Source organism: Colias eurytheme, chromosome 7, assembly GCF_061535395.1.
Source record: "Colias eurytheme isolate Ceu_HAF_F1 chromosome 7, ilColEury1 Martin Lab GWU primary, whole genome shotgun sequence".
NCBI classification, from domain to species: Eukaryota; Metazoa; Arthropoda; class Insecta; order Lepidoptera; family Pieridae; genus Colias; species Colias eurytheme.
In genome coordinates, this window is record NC_142986.1 from 6,659,809 (window position 1) to 6,675,148 (window position 15,340).

The window sequence follows — 15,340 nt, forward strand, 5'->3', positions numbered from 1 at the left end:
TATGGGCTAATTACGAGACTACGAGTATTAATGGGGATTTTGTTGCGTTCTATATATGTCATTTGATAGTTCATATAAATACACAAATATCATAACAAAACAGTTTGTCAACAAACAAATTAAAATAATTAACAAAATAATAAATAAAATAATTATCAATTTACGTTATTTTTATTTTCTTTTTTGCTGTTCCTACCATCTGTCAAAGTCAGCTTTGGCCGCCATTGAAGATTCGTTTCTTTATTGAACTAGCTAATATAATTTTATATGTAGGTAAACTATGCGGAACACACAAAATGGTATACAGTATAGAATATACATATTAGCCGGCAGCACCAATTTCTCATACATAATTATTTAGAAAATTAGCTAGAAACGTGAACTAAATATAAAGTTTACGTACTAATTATAGTGGAACAGTACAGCAAACAGTTAACCTCCAAATTAATTGCAGCACACGTACTACATTTATATAACTTATACATGATTGTAGTTAACTTGGTATTTTGATTACGATATATGAAAGCCAAGCTTAACCTTAATTAAAATTTAACTTATCTGCATCGCATTAAAAGAGTTTCTGATAAGAAGAGTGTTAGTATAAGCATGAATTATTTCATAACAAGATACTTAGCTGTAAACTTGTTTTATATAAATAACAATAATTATAGAGATCCATCAGGCATGCTCCATTTAATAGCATAGTGGACGATTTTCAAGTTTCAACGCCATTATGAAAATCAGTGATAACACACTGAGTGGTTGGCCTAATTATGGCATACGTATATCTTTTAAGTTCCTTTTTTTTAACTAAATTGTATCTTTTTTTTGTGTCCATAATAAACTTATTTTCATTTCATTTCATTTCATTTCATTTCATTATATAGGTACTTCCGTTTTGAAAGCATTTTACTATAACAGAGTAAATGTAAACTTATATGGTATTTTATTTTATCGGATAGGGAAATTATGTCGTAAAGTCCCTTCATAGTGTATGCTTTTGTCATAAAAACAACTACTTTCTAAATTGCATTGCCTCAGCTATTTTTGTGCTTCCTTTAAGAAACAGACCGAACAATACTATTTTTATTTTTTAATATCATGTCTCGTTTCGTAAAATATTATTATTTTTAATTTACAAGTAAGTATTAAATTTCGATCGAACCTTTCTAAACGTAGAAACAAACAACAAACAAAAATTGACACGAAACATTTTAACTTCATAACAATTACATATAAAATATGGATAAAGACACCTAATAAAAATCACATACGACTACTTTTCAAAACTACCTTAATATAAAATACTCAACATTCATACAGATAATTTAGATACTCTAGTCACGAAACTTATATCCCAGTTGGCAAAAAGCTCAACACTTCCAGCTGTGAAGTCGTGACAGCAGAAAGTGACAAGCGAAGTCTACGGCAATTGCATTTGATATGAGATTAAGGTATATTAACTGAACGACTGTATAGCAATTAATTGTTGCAGAAATCATGGAAGTACAGGCAGGATATAATTTGGAGAATTTTATGTACCTGGATAGGTTTACAAATTATGCATTGCTAATGCTTGATAAATGTATATATGTACTTACTAGATTACCGCCCGCGGCTTCGCCCGCATTTTCAAAGGAAAACCCGCATAGTTCCCGTTCCCGTGGGATTTTCGGGATAAAACCTATCCTATATGTTAATCCAAGTTACCCTCTATATGTGTGCTAAATTTCATTGTAATCGGTTCAGTAGTTTTTACGTGAAAGAGTAACAAACATCCCTCCATACAAACTTTCGCCTTTATAATAGAATTAAGATTAATAAATAAAATACTTCAAAAAACCTACTAGCCTACTTACGGAAATGAAAAAAAAATTGCAATACGTTATCTTTCTATTTTTGGTCCAAAACTATATAATTTGACGTTAGCTTCAGAAGTTTCCAAACATTTGTTTGCTATAATTAACTATGCACACAAAAATTTCAAATCGATAATCACGAATAATTGATTACATAAACACATAATTGAGAGGCTCTCAATAATCAGGAAGTTACCGCCCTAATTACTCGAATATTAGTTGAGTTAACACTCAACTATATGAAGTGGATGCGTCCTCCGCATCTCTAATAAATCTAATAATACATCCAACAAAGGTTGGCATACTTGTCCAAGAATTTCTATTTATCGCTGTCATAATCTTACGAGGGTATATCCCACGTGTTATTTCACGAGATATGACATAATGCCCTCTTCTATTTAAAGTTTTCAACTACAAACATGTTACGAACTAAATACCTTCAGTTCCATAACTATTTATTCAAATTTTAAGATAACATAGCTTCTCAGCTCATGGTCTATGTATCAACCTATAATAATTAGCCTGCCGAATATTTATTCTTCCTTCTCCCAAGAAATAGGTTATTTACAACGTCATCAATAGAGCTTCCTTAGAAAATATTTTGTGCCTTAAAATCTCAAGCTAAAACTTACCAAAGCCTGTTGCTTTGAAGATCGAAAGACTGGGCACGAATTGGCTCAAAATGAAGTTAGTGTTACGATACGGATACGTTACGACATCAGAGCCTCACTGGAGCGGTTAAATAGTTCTTTGAGCAAACTGCGGTTGACGGCATTTAAAGTTTATGCCCCTTCATATGTCGTCATTGTGGTCACATGAAAAGCACTATAAAATTATTGTTACAGACTATACGTTACAATATTATATGAACAGCTAAAGCAAAATACGATAGGTATAGGACTAGATGTACTTACAATTGGTACAAAAAATAAAAGGTAAATAACAAGGTACTTTAACGTAACAACTACGCCTCCTTTAATTGATAAATTATTGATAAATTTAAAGGAAATAAATAATAATCCCAAAAATATTAACGTTCAAGTAGGATGAGGATGATAGGATATACACAGTTCCCGTAAATTATAATTTAAATAAACATAAAATTAAGAATAGGGAATTCTAACACCGAAATTATTAGCAATATTAAAGAATCCAGGAATGATGAATGCCAATATTCCCGCGCAATCACAGGCTCATTAGGAAATGGGCGGCGATAGCGGCGCAACGACTCCGGAAGCACGCTCGGAAGCCATTTGCATATTGCACCTGGATTTAGAAACTTTGGGTTGATTGAGGTTTTAATGCTCTGTGGTAATCACCGATATTTTATTATAATGAGCGTTGATTTAATAAGATGTATTTTGTTGGTATATTATGGTAACATCACGTCAGCATGGCATCAATCAAATACAGAAAAAACTTTGTTAATAAAAACAACGTTAACTTTGTAAAGTTGTCAAGAAGTTGAAAGCTTCATTAATCGTAACAAATAATGTAAGTCGACACTTTATTTATGTATTCTGTCGATGTCGATTTCTTTAAGTGATGTAACAACTAATTCAACATAAGCGCAATGTCGCACTCGTATAAACTTCACAAATTTCAACTTCCCTATCAATAGAGCGGAAAATAAGCACTAAAACTGCGTCACACAAAGAATCCAATAATTGTGGAGACGGGTGAGGCGCTAACGGATATTTAATACCACGGAACCCTCCAGAGCACAAAGCATAGTTCCGGCCGCCACCGGGAACAATTATAGATCGTGCTATATGAAACCGGTAAACCTAAATTCTGTTTGTTTTTTTAAATATGGAATGTTCAATTTGCGGTAAGGAATTAGAGGAACGTCTCGATCTATGAAATTTCCAATAACAAGCGCTTTTATAATAACTACAAAATAGAAACTACGCTGGAACGTGAAGCTCGTTTTGATGCGCATTTCGTTTATTTTTTTTTTTTTATAAAATTACGACAGATTATAAAAACTTTCTACTAAAAGAATAAGATCACTACGTCTTAATATTACTAAAAAGTTACTTCCTAACTACAATTTAAGGCATTGCAGCTTGTCAAAATTCAACTCAATTAATAATTAAATAGGTTCATAATGGCATTAGTTCCGAATTAAGTTTTTTCTCTTGTTAAAACTCTTAACAATGTGTAAATAGATATAACTAATTAAAATTATATATTGAAATAACTTTTCATACAGGAACCACACTAACCGCATAACTAGTACCGTTACCACGAAACGCTAATATAGTATTTACTTATGACAGGACAATAAAATTAGCGATGAAGTGAGAGCCGCATCTTTCTACCATTTATTATACAAGCACAACACAAGCCATATAAATCTTTAACAAACTAACCAAGCGAGTATTGCTACTTTTAAGTCAACGCGGAGGCATCCGGCTTCGTTCGTGTTATTATGGTTTTTTTCTACATTATAAAGGTTCCCAGTATCATTCGAGAATGTTCTTTCAAGTCTTGTTCGTATGAATAAATGGAATGGGCAAGCTGAGAAAAACAGCATTCCTGTAGGATAGAACGATAGAAAGGCATCTATTATTCCTACCTTTATTTACTTTATTGATAGAGCTTAGAGGCAAAACTAACAAATCATGAAATAAACAAAAGAACGTTATCGAAACATTGGGAAAATACATGAATATTTAATGGCACGTTGGTTAGTTATAAATTCTTTATTCCATTTTTATATCAACTCAAAGTCTAGCAAACAAACTCAAGTACAAGAAATAACTGAACAGTTCAACAACTTTTTGTTTCCAATCATACGTTTTAACAATTTGTTTAACTAAAATCTAAGTTAAGGAAAATAATTTATAAAATTATAGTTTACTATACTGATCTTACTATAGAGTATAGACTATAGTTTCTTTTTAATAAACAAATTTTATAAGATAGCTAGGTACAAAATATTTATATCAAGACGCAACAAAAAGTTGTCTGAAATCGAAAAGCGCTCAGGGCCAAATAGCATAAGCCAGAGAGGCTCGTGACTCTCGCCAACGAAATGAACATTACTCCGTGACCGAGGGCTCAGTTTAGTAATAACTCCACAACTCGCAAGTAAAGCGTAGGTAATTGCATAAAATCGCCTTTGTTGGAATTTCGCTTACATAATCCGCGGTGGGTCTTCTTTTGTTTCCGAAGCGCCATTAAACAACTTCTTCAAATGCAATAGAAAATGAACCATTAGGAAGGATTTGCGCTTGCAGTAGTATATAATATTTACCATCGTATTTAGTATGAGGTCTTTGCTTCCATATCTTCTTACCTTTGCAATAGTGCAATTAAAGATCAAGCACATCAAGAGCACATTATCAAACTCACAAACAATTACTACGCGACTATAAAATCTATAACCCTCCCGCCAGCCGCTTAGTAAATTCCTAATCCGTGGTACACATCGTACCATACTGGTTCTGATTATAGTTTCGCGTGACACGACCGCACGGCAACGTCGCGTCGGCGCCGATTGTGTATCTACGCCTCAAAAACATATTCAGCAACATGCCGACCCATAATTTGCGACTGGAAATAATATTCAACTCGAAAGCGTTGAAAATACATCGATGATTGACGTATAACATTGTTATGGTGTAGTCATGTAGAGCTGCCTGTGTATGCTGCACAATCTCGAGCATCGTGTTACCCTCACCTTGGCCGATCGTGTGCGAGGTATACAAAATAGTTCGTTTAGACTTTAGGGTAACCTCACGGTAGGGCATGACTCACGAATTTACCGACATGCGATCGAATTGTCAATTCATGACAGGCGTACACGAGATATTATTAAATGCTTATTAAATTGATGCAGTGCGAATGCGAAATGCTGTCGAGAGCTCCCTATTTCCCGTCTGCATTTAGAATTTATACTATAACTTAAACAAAATATATGATGCATGTACATAATATATATCCAGAAACATTTAATGTTTTAAATGACAATTAATGTAAGTTATGAAATATGAACATCGTTATCGTTCTTTAAAAGAAAACAGTCAGAGGATGTATTAAAATAACAAATTCTCAAGTAGGCGTCCTTTGGTCTCTTGAACGATGAAATAAAAATATACATAGATGTATAAACGACATAGTACTACGTAAGAGCTTTGCATACATAATGTATTAATGAATCGCTCGTTGTTTTGGCCTGAATACCGGCATTAATGAATCTTCGAGGAATTTCAATGACGGGTAACTAAAAAAGGCTCCCGTAATGTTTAAAGCATGAGAGCATTATCTTTAAAGACAATGTCGTATACGTTGATTAAAAAATAATTAAAGGTCAAGAGCAGCGAGCACAGTAGGTTATAAAGACAATTATCCACTAAGGTTCCAGTGGGAATCTATTAAGATATATTAGAGCCATGCAAAACATATTGCCTTTCAGCGTAGTTCGAAAACCTGGCTGGAATGAGGATCAAGTGAACACCCAGCCTTAAAGAACAAAAACGGGCAGGTGTTTGGCACGTACCATAAGAGACGTTACACCTTTCGTTGTCTTGAAGGTTAGTTGTTTGATGAGTTCTAGTTAAAGAGGAACATCTTGATGTTCCTGAAGTCGATCTGTGAATATTAAGTTCTCGTTTGTTTCCTCGAATAGGATGTGAACAAGAAATGGCATTGGGAAATTTATATGGATTTCGAATTTTAACACACGTCTTTAGTAACCAAATAACGTGATGAATATCAATACTAATATACATAATATAATATAATTAGGTACAGATATCAAATGTAACATGTCCGCAATTATAAACGTAGATAAAACATTTTACTGTTTTATGTAAATTATAATTAATCTCAAAAAATTTTACTTAACCATTTACAAGAAAAGCGAAACGTACGACCGTGAAATTGCGTATCAAAGTCACCCACTGTCCATCTGGACCACAGGAATCCCGAGAATAGTTTTATAAAGATTTACTGCTGAGGCCTCATGACCTTATTCGTTTTATGGGACCACTCGGTCTACTTAAGAACTAGTTTGTCGTGGACGGCGGCTGAACATACACGTCGATAAGTATTTTACGTAATATGACCCCAAAGCGAGTGCCTGCTAACAGTTTCCGTTCAAATACCAAATAAGGATTAATTGATGATAATCTCGTGTTTGGTTAGGCGATTTAGAAAAGTTGTAACATCCTCCGTTGTAGGAATGTTGATGACACGTTTGCCGCTGTATTTTTCACACTTTCAAAGCTGACTTACTCGTTTCATATAAACCAAGATTTAAGTTTATTTTGTGTATCTCTTTATATCATTTTCGTATTTTATACTTTACGATAAAAATCCATATGGTTATAAACTTGGATTTTTAACTTCAAATCAAAGTAATATTTGTAATAACTATCGATATTTCAAAATAAAGCTTAAGCCAATGTGCAATGACTCAACGCTGTAATCTTATAATTATTGCAAATTAATAACCATTAAACTAAATTCTCTATCAACGCCTAATGCAATTTATTACATGCAGCGATACTATCAACGACCAAGACAACAAGTTAAACGTATTAGATCGCAGATACAGATCCATTTTGTATACTATTGTTTACATAGTTAATTGCACTAATGTTGGTCAAATTTGGTGCTTCAACAACTGCTTTGGATATCAGATCTGAATATTCAAATACACTGCTGTATACAACTGCCATCAATTTAGATTCGTATAAAATTAATACAGCTAAATCGTCATGGGTGCATGCTTTGAATTGCTTCAAGCTTAACGAATCCGATATTAGTCAAATTCAATAACATATTAAGTTTTTTCACCGCGTCTGTCTGTCTCAAAAACTACATCTATTTGTTTGCACAAATATGATTCTCGAGGAAGATATATAATTTGTAAATTTTTAGAGAACGCACGCGAATTCGCGGGCAGAAAGCTAGTTTGCAATAAACTTTGATAAAATGTTTGTCCAGATCATCGCATATATCTTTTCTGTACTCCACAACTGTGATCCTCAATGCAATCTGCAGTTGGCACATGTTTATGAGCGACGTGTGTCGTTACTCCTTCGCCATAGTGTCAAGTCTATGCGCTGGCATTTCTGTTGTGTGCAAATCATTCTGAATCTATGTATAAATAATCTACAGTTACTTAAATCCAAATAGAAGAATAATTACGAAGTACCTATAGAAGATCAGACGATAAAGCTTTCAAAGCATTTAACGTTAAGGCTTTAATTTCTATCCCTTTTCTAGAGCTAAAGTCGAGGAACGTTTCTATTGTTAGCAAGACAAATGTAAGATCAAAGTACTGATTACGAGGCAACAATTAAATCTCGCCATTCGAATGTAACAATCCACAATAGCGCGTAAGACTTACGCATGGGAGTTTTTCTTGCATTTGAATATGAATGCGAGGAACGAACGTAATTTTTCACGGTTAAAAAACATTATAACTCGACTTTTTGTATTATAATAATTAACTATTATTGATCCAATTAGAATGAAGAAAAGGTGTTGCAAATGAAGTCAGTCATTCGTATAATAAAATAATAATAATATCGATTTTAACAATTTACAATTTTTAGTTACTTAAATTGCATATTAATTTTCCATTCACAACGACAAACCTATTGTTAATAGCAAGCTGCATATATCGTCAACCGACGATAATCAACAACATTAATTGTTTTCCACTCATTCCCAGCACTTAATTAAAAAAGTAAAAGCTTTAGAAATCCAAACATATCCGTCCAGTAGATTCCTAGCTCGTGTATTCATTATTAAAAACACTTGCCGATTCACAAAACTGGTTCCGACCATCCACTTGATCTTGTGTCTTGGCTAACTTTCACGAGATTCCTCTGTGGCCCCCAACGTCGCGTCGCGTGAACATTTTACAAATCAGCGGTTACCGGGTTAAGTTGAATTAAGAAGCTATCCTCAAAGACCTTCCACTTACAGCGTGGTGAAAATATGAAAGTACCGTTCTATTTATTTTGATGTGTACGTCGATATAGGTATAGGTATTTTTCTTTGAAAGGTAATATAGGTATAGGTAATTTCATTGAAACAAATATATCGATGTAGGTACTAAACGATCGTGTGAAAAATGAATAATCTGATTATGTGAAGAGATGATGAAAAGACGACTGCCGTCGATGTACCCATAAATCAAGTAGATTCTTTTTGCTACTGTATAAATTAATGACAACCGTAAGCCCAGTTTTGCATAGATTTTGACCCTCAATAGCACGTTCATCATTCGAGACGTGGTTTTGAACAATAAGGTAACTAGGTAGGTATAAGAAATAAAGTTTGTGAAGATTTTGGACATCAATTTTTATTTATCCAATATAAACTTACAACAGAACACGTTTTAATAATTTAAAGGCAGTTAAACAAGTTAATAACTAGCCAAGTTGATCGAGGAGTATGACATTCAAGGATTTTTTAGTAATCGCATAGTGAAATGATTACGTTTTGTTATTTAAAGAACTCATAAATCGATTACCAATGATTAATTCATTTAAAAGAAACATTTAATTTAAATTCTTACGCTTGATATTAAGAAAGTGCTGGATAAAAGTGAAATTTCTCCAAGAAATATTACCTCATCTTACTTAATTAATATAATAATTTGCAAAATAATTCAAATGAAAGTAAGTTTAGCTCACAGCGAACGTAATATATTTTCATTTCTATTTCTACTGAAGCCAGCGAGGCGCAGTGAACTATGAGAACAAAATAATTATACTAGTCTACGTTCAGCAAATAGAAGTTTACATGCCTTTACACTATTTCTCGGTTTAATTGACTTACATGAAATTCAATTCCACGAGCGAATATTTTAAGGCATTGTTCGGATATCAAATAAATCCCTATGGTTTTATTCTTGTTCGATTTTTTGTGCAAAATGTTGTTAGATTTCTCTTGGTTTAACAGCTGGACTTCAGATAAAAGATTACGTATTTGTTATGATGCGGTAGTTATCAAGATTTTTGGTGCAATACATGTTCCTTTATAAGTTTATACATAGGTACATAATAATAATACTTGTAAGCAAGTATAGCTTCTCGACATGGTACATTGACCAGATAACGGTATATCATTATGTTTTCTTGTCATATGTCCATAGACGACATATAACAAGAATGTAGAAATGTATATAACATGTTTGTTTCTAGATAAAAACTACGTATTTCTAATAAAATTAGAGAAAAGAAATAGATAATATTATAAATTGTTAAAGCCACAGAACCGGTCTGTACCACATCGCGGTTGCCGTCGACACCGACATTTGAACTTCTATCGAGTTAATAGAAATATTTTGCCCTCATTGGATGCACAAACTATCTCGTTATCTAATTACGGTCTATTATACAATCCGTTCTTCAATTAAATATACGGACGGCAATGGGACTGCCATGTACTTTTACGGAATAATGTACGTAACAATGCAGAATCGTGAAGTAATAATATAATAGATGAGGTAAGATACAAGGAAGTAGGTATAATGAATACTTAAATTTTACAACGGAAGTTATTTAGTTCAACACGTTCATTGACCTAGTAACAACTTACTATCACTACGACATGAAAAAATAATGAGTTCTTACTTACTATGTAACATGCTTCATATCTTACTGATATAGTAAAGACGTTTTTCAAACTGGATAAGATATAATTGGATATCATGGTAAAAGAAAATAAAAAGTGGTAGCTAAAAATGTCGTCTTTACATTTTTAAAACATAATTCTTATTATTAAAAGCATTCTTCTTAAAAAAATATCGTATTTATTACTAGAAAAAAATATATATGTTCATCTTAACGCAAACACTATTGTAACTGACAGAATATTTTACTCAAAGTAATTCCATAAATTTACTTGTACACGAATGTCTCAGTTCTTTACATTTGTTTTCAAATATATGTAGGTATGTTCAAACTTCAAAGTGATATTCTGAATACCTCTGTGGTTTACTAATATAGTATCCGTCTGTCTGCAGTTGAATATTAAATTTTTTTGAAGGTCTATGTTTTTGAATATATACGTAAGTTTATTTGTGAATATTGAATACATTCACAACGCATATTACCAAAGCAAGAACGATTGAGCTAGATAGCAGCTAGCTTTCTGTCTTTGAGACTGAACTGTAGTTATAATAAATTAACTATTAGTATTTAGTACCTACTGTAATGTAGATAATTTGTTCCTGCTATAGACAGGGCTTAATTTAGCTCATACAACACTGCCCGGTATGGTATAGTAATAAAATACGAAAAAAAACATCCAATACACAAACCTCTCGCGGTCTCAGATGGTAGGCGAAGTAATTTCTCGATTTTGTATAGTAGGTATAACTTCCACTACCCATTATGTTGCTATTACGTTGAGTCCCAGCATCCCCTATCTCATTCCACCCAATCACAATCAGGTCAAAATCACATCGATAATAATTAAACGTCTAACGTGATACTGATAATGAAATTGTATTCTGTATTTGATGGGTATTTAGGAATTTATCAATTTAAATAGGCAGTCTCCACAGAGCGAGCAGCCTCGCGAAGCAATTGCTGCGCGAAGCAGCTCGGTCCGGGGACCTAATGAAATAGCTTGTAACATGTTCTAGTGCTTTTCACGGTGATTCAAATATTGTTCGTACTATGTGAATTCTATTAAAAACGTGTGTTAGGAGAACTTATAAACTGTCCACTCTCGCTTGTAGCCCGCATACCGCTTTAAATTTGTTGTCCTCAAAATTCTTAAAAGTTAAATTATCACCAAATAAACAACGGAACGTCTGAAACTTTTAATATCATTATTGAATAATCTTATCGTTTGCACAAAATTATTTGACAAATTTATTTTGCAGAATGATTGATCAATATTCCCAGTGTAATTAACTTGAAGTTCTGAGGCAGAAATAAAAATTTCCCACAAATTACGGAACGATATTTTATTTCCAAGATTACCTGTCGTCAAAGACATCAATAGATTATCTTATCTCATTCCGTAATGGCAATCTAACATCATTTTGGTTGTCAATGTACACAAATAATGGTTGGAATTTCATTAAATTACCTACGTAACCGATAACGCAACTTTTTGACAATGGAGGTAAAGTGTAAACTTTAAGCTGGTACAAAGCTAGATTTGTAAGTATCTTTTATTTTGTTGTGTAGAACATCTTTCGACCTTTTAGATGTAATTATATGTTCACAAAGTATTGTTGTTTGAACCCACCTTGACGGTGGGTTCTGAGGGTTTCTTGTATTCTAAATATTCAAAATATACTTAAATGATCAAAAATAAATTACTTGTTCACTTTTGATGTCAACATTAAGTTAAAAGAGGAACATAAAATAAACACGGAAAATGTTTACGAAACAGATATAAGATAGGTAGATAAATAAGGTTAATGACATAAAAAGCATTTCACACACATATTGATTACTGATAACCTAAATAGAAACCGTATTATGATATATTATCATAACAGTCTAGATTACAAAACGTCAAGTAAATTATTTTTGTTATGTTAAGTAGCCTTATTTACAAATTCTACGATAACAAAATATTTGCTAATATTGCACTTTCTGACTACAAAGGACGAGGGTTCAAATGCGTGGGCGGGTACCTAACCTTTTTTCGATCTACTTAAGGCCTTACAAACTGTGCTACCTATATTGTGCAGGTTTGCAGGGTTGTTATAGTAGGAGTTTTATATAATAATTTGTTGTTATTGCCTTCATTATTTTGTAATGCTCGCGAAAGCCGATTTAAAAATACTTGAACAGCAAACGAGAATTCAAAAGCGTTTATAGGTACATAATCAAGGTTAAACATAAAACTTGAATGAAGTAGATAGGTAGGCAGTTGCTGAAATAGTTTATAGGTATGTAGGTATATTTAATTTATTCATAACGATAGTGTGACGAATGACGATAGCTAGGTAGTAATATGTAGTACAGTAGTATGTTATCAACTTAGTAAAAGTTATACATATTATGCACCTACATTGGTACCTTAAATATAATAGGTATGTCTAACCTTGCTTTCAACGATTTTTATTTTTCTGGAATCAGAAATTAATTAATTATTTTTTCAATACAATAAGCAGGTATTTATACTGAAGTATGATTTCTTACAATAAAACACATTTTACGAAATATACGAGTCGCGAATTTCGTAATCAACGTTGTTGACGGTCGTTGAACTCTGTAGGTAGTAAGTACGTAATGCTTATAGTAAACGTGCATTCATGCTTGTTATTATATACTTATTGATTATTGAGTAGGCCATAAATTGTAGAAAAACTACTTCCCTTACTCATATGGAAGAAAGCCATGTGCCTAACATATCAAATCTACCTGCGACATCGAATCACATGTCATTTTTCTCTCAATAAATATACGAAGTGTTAAAATCGTTATAGGTACGCGTTATAAAATATGTTTTGCAAAGCTTCAACACTGGCTAGAAACCGCTTAGAAAGTTGATGGTGGACTAAATAATACTTACCCTGTTTGGATGTTCAATGAAAATCAATCCTCTATGTATGTCACTATCACAAACACTAAAACACTAACAAAACGTAACGAACTTTGAATTTTAAACACAAATTGAATCACAGGTTTTAACGAACTTACTTTGAACGGTCCATGGCGTGATTTAAGGCAGCATTCGCCGAGATGAAAGCCTTCAACACAAACTTTTACGGCCTCAAATCTACCACTTACATACGTTGCACTGTGTTACTTACGATATATCGCGGAATCTTATACAGAATTAGACGTTTTGTTTACAATATTACCGTAAAAATACCTCTGAATCAAGTAAAACAAACGCCAAGCAACAGAGGTACGTTTAAACTAAGTTGGATCCGCTATAACCGTTGATCCAGTTGTACGGTCGGTACAACAGTCATTTTGAGTTGAACGGCTTTACCGACGCGCCTTGCATGACGTAGACACATCGCGACGTCCGTCTCTTTCTGTTTATCGCAATTCGAGCGGGATGGAGCTATGCGACTGGACCAGAGTGGGAGAAGCTACAACCTGCGTTAGCGCAGAAAAGCCTCATACAAGTATACCGACAGGTGAATTATTTACATGTGTGCGTCTATTCTTACTAGTTTTTTTCATAGGTATGGGTAAACTTTTTTCGTGCTTATAAAATAGGTAGTGATCAAAAATTTGATACTTAGCTATAAATTAATTTTATAGATTCCATTAACAGTAGGGAATATTACATTTATAAATTAATTATTATTTACAATAAATATTTTGATTGTGGCTTCTAGATAAAATGAAGATCACAGAAATTTTGTTACCTTATTTATTTATAAACTTTTTCAGGTGGGATCACAGGGTGGGATATTAGATATTTTTTGATGACGATTATATAGAAAAAACAACAATCAAATATAAAATAAGAGGTACCTATAATTTTTTTAGTACTAAAGATGATTTTAAATGCGCACCTTTTCTCAATCCAAAGTCGGTCTAATGTCATGTCTAAAATATATTTTAGAAATTTCCTGGAATAAATGAACACTTTATATTACTTGCCTATTATGATAAAAGGTTACAGGATTATTAGTTGCCCAGTACCGAAAGGTTCCCAATTTAACAAGAGTGCTTTTGCTCATTAATTCCAATCAATTCGATAGATCGAGAAATCAGGAAAAACTACGACGAATATTTAGTAAGCTCTAGTATATCCATCGTATTAGTGAAACTCGTGAAAATAGATCCTTAGATTTTTATAATGACTCAAAAATTTAACTAGACTTACATACCTGCAATTAAGCATCGTTACCAACATAGGTAGGTGGAGTCATTTTTGTTTTTGTTAAATAAACAAAAAAATAAGTCCATAGGAATTTTACCTATGGTTATTTATTTTTAGAAATTAAAGATTTTTAACGGATTTTAAACGCGATTTATTCATTATATTATTTTCCCGACGTTTCGAACACTTTACAGCGAGCGTGGTCACGGGGAGACTGGACCCAGACCCAGTTAAAAATCTTTAATTTCTAAATGTATAATACTCGTGTAAAATCAAACACTAGGTTATTTATTTTATTTTTAATCTTTATTGCATACAAAACATAAAATACAAATTTTACATGAAAAATATTTGATGCAAATGGCGGCTATGGTTGCAAAATGCATTATGAACCTTCCCAAAAACGTTACCTATCTACTTTGGTTTGTTAGAAAGTGCTATAATATCCTGCTTTGTTATTATTTTTATACAATTTCCATACTTCAACGGTGGGTTACCTATATCGGGTAAGATACCTATTATTTTTAAAGAAGCTACACACATGCTTATGATAATGATTAAGAAATGTCTCGTATACCTACTTAAAAATCACGATTCATTCATCTCGTTAAAATCATCAACACAGTTTTAAAGTGTAAACTTTTTCGTAAACACAGTTTTACTTTTAGCATAAATATCTTTGGCATAATTAAATAGAA

The 15,340-nt window shown here is 32.7% G+C and overlaps 1 protein-coding gene across 3 annotated transcripts in view; it reads right to left on the reverse strand.

Moving 5' to 3' along the window:
- Nucleotides 1-15,340, reverse strand: part of ASPP (Ankyrin-repeat, SH3-domain, and Proline-rich-region containing Protein) — a 231,322-nt gene that overhangs the window by 150,570 nt on the left and 65,412 nt on the right. The window contains exon 1 of one of the 3 annotated variants that reach the window (XM_090104156.1): nt 13,499-13,779. The exons of 1 other annotated variant lie outside the window; for it this stretch is intronic. The gene's annotated coding sequence lies outside the window, so the exon portion shown is untranslated. Of the gene's footprint in view, nt 1-13,370; nt 13,780-15,340 lie in introns of those variants that run through there. One more of the 3 variants, XM_090104155.1, reaches the window with a different exon arrangement.